This window comes from Bombus affinis, unplaced genomic scaffold (assembly GCF_024516045.1).
Source record: "Bombus affinis isolate iyBomAffi1 unplaced genomic scaffold, iyBomAffi1.2 ctg00001114.1, whole genome shotgun sequence".
Lineage (NCBI taxonomy): Eukaryota > Metazoa > Arthropoda > Insecta > Hymenoptera > Apidae > Bombus > Bombus affinis.
Window position 1 is genome coordinate 2,501 of NW_026109562.1, and position 2,500 is coordinate 5,000.

The window sequence follows — 2,500 nt, forward strand, 5'->3', positions numbered from 1 at the left end:
GGCGCTTGCGTGAGGCCGTATACAGAAAGACCCGCCGCCACGATCTCGTATTTTTTTTTTTGCGTCGTGGAGACCGTACAAACGAATAACAAAATCTCTAAAGTGCCTCGTGTCGGAGAGATCATGCTCGCCTATTCTCTTCTATGTTTCGTGGTCTGTGTTGCGTTTGCTCTCCTCCTAGCAACGGGACATCGAAGACTCCTCTTTGGGATCGAACGAAGCGACTAAAACGAGTCGACGAGAGCGAAAGTACGAGTAGCGAGTCGCGCATGTAGAAAGGATACCGACATATCTTCGAAGGTTCTCTTCGAAGATCCATGGATACCTTATGCGCGTCGACCTTTCGTCTCTTTCACCGCTCTCGGTCGTTCTCGAAACGTGCTTCCTACCCATAGGGCGTGTGTTCTTCGTATGTCGTTTTGTTCGAAATAACGAAACCACTTGTAACATACTCGTGGATCGGGTAACCTAGAACGAAAACGCATTGCGTGGATGTTGGCCCGCTATGATAATGATGATGATGACGATGACTATGATGACGATGCGTAGCAACGATTCGTAACTAGTCTAGCCGAAGTTGGTTCAGAGGGGACCGCAGGCTGTCTACCCTCGATGTCGTGAGTCGGACACCCGTGCCGTCGCTAGAGTTTTTTCAAAGCTCGGCTTCTGGATATTGGGAAGAAAGACCGCTCGAGGACGACGGCTGCGCGTGCGTCCCATCGAATTTTTTTTTTTTATACCACCTGAACGACTAAAGTTTCGTCTAGTTCGTCGCATATAACCCGTTCAGAGGGGACCGCAGGCTGTCTATCCTCGTTGTCGTGAGTCGGACACCCGTGCCGTCGCTGAAGTTTTTTCAAAGCTCGGCTTCTGGATATTGGGAAGAAAGACCGCGCGAGGTAGATGGATGCGAGTCCCATCGAATTTTTTTATTTTTTAAAAAAAACAATCACCTGAACGGAGATGTGTTCTCTTTCGTCGATTTTTCACGCTTTGAGTCGTCGCGATCGCCATCCGTTCGGAGGAGATCGCCGACTTCGAAGCCTCGATGTCGTGAGTCGGACACCCGTGCCGTCGCTAGAGTTTTTTCAAAGCTCGGCTTCTGGATATTGGGAGGAAAGACCGCTCGAGGCCGAGGGTCGCGCGAGTCCCATCGAATCTTTACATCACCCGAACGATGGAGGCGCACGCTCTTTTTCTTGAATAATTGGACGAGAGGAATGCATATCGTATTATATATACACACACACACATATATATATATATGGGCTAGCCACCGTGCGTATTTCTTCGCGAGATCGTGTGCTGCACAGAGGATTCAGAATCGGGTGTTATATCCCCGTCGTTTCCTGACGAACGGAGCTTCGATCTCGATGGTTGTTATATATCATAATGTACTTTTCGCCCGGCCGGCGGACGCGCGTATCTTCGCGCGTTCGTCGGATTTCATTTTCGAACGTTTTCGTGTCGTCGATCTTCCGGCGACTTCTGCGCGTCCGATTCCCGTTGGTCGGTCGTGTCGGATCTCGGCTTCGCTCGAACCGAGTATTAAGAGTACATGGAGTACAAGAGTTTTAAAAAATATATGAAAAGATTACCCTGAACGGTGGATCACTTGGCTCGTGGGTCGATGAAGAACGCAGCTAATTGCGCGTCAACGTGTGAACTGCAGGACACATGAACATCGACATTTCGAACGCACATTGCGGTCCACGGATACAATTCCTGGACCACGCCTGGCTGAGGGTTGCTCACGTAAACCTAAGACTGCTTGCGTTGCGTGTCGTTCCTCTCTATCTGTCTCTCTCTGTCCCTTGGTGCCTTCGACAACCCGCCGTCGTTCTTACGATACGTAGAACGTTTCAGAGTCGGAGGAAGCGCACGAAGAAGGATACGAACAAGAGCGGACGCGAGAGAACGTACGCGACGTACGAGCGATTGTTGGACGCTCGTCGGCGTTCGTCGCGGTCGTGTCGAGACCGTGCAATTCGTACGCATGCTCGATATATAAACTATCGTGTTCACGGGAGACACTACGAAACTCTACCTCTGTCTCTCTCTGTCCCTTGGTGCCTTCGACAACCCGCCGTCGTTCTTACGATACGTAGAACGTTTCAGAGTCGGAGGAAGCGCACGAAGAAGGATACGAATAAGAGCGGAGAGAACCGTCACGGACCTGCGTGAGTGCTAGCGGCGTCGTGAGTCGTCCTTTCGTACGACCGCCCGCTTATGCACCGCTTCGTGTCGGTTATCGAATATATTATATATATATATATATATATATATATATACGTAGTGTTGTCCTCGTGACCGATTTTTTTTTCATATCAGCAGATTTGCATACGTTTGCAGGTTTTCGATGAGCACGATGTCCGCGCCCCCGACGTCGTCTTAAATGAATATTATTTTGGCGAGACTGAGAGAAAGCAAATATGGGAACTCGGTCGAGAGAGGAGAGAAGGAGAACAGCCTCAGATAAAAGTAAACTTGGTAACGGTGC

At 49.8% G+C, this 2,500-nt stretch overlaps 1 non-coding gene across 1 annotated transcript; it reads left to right on the forward strand.

Annotated features, from left to right (window-relative positions):
• The first annotated feature begins 1,595 nt into the window (after positions 1 to 1,595).
• LOC126928589 (5.8S ribosomal RNA) lies at positions 1,596 to 1,750 on the forward strand. The gene has a single exon (XR_007716811.1). It is a non-coding gene; the product is annotated as a 5.8S ribosomal RNA (ribosomal RNA).
• Positions 1,751 to 2,500: the final 750 nt, after the last annotated feature.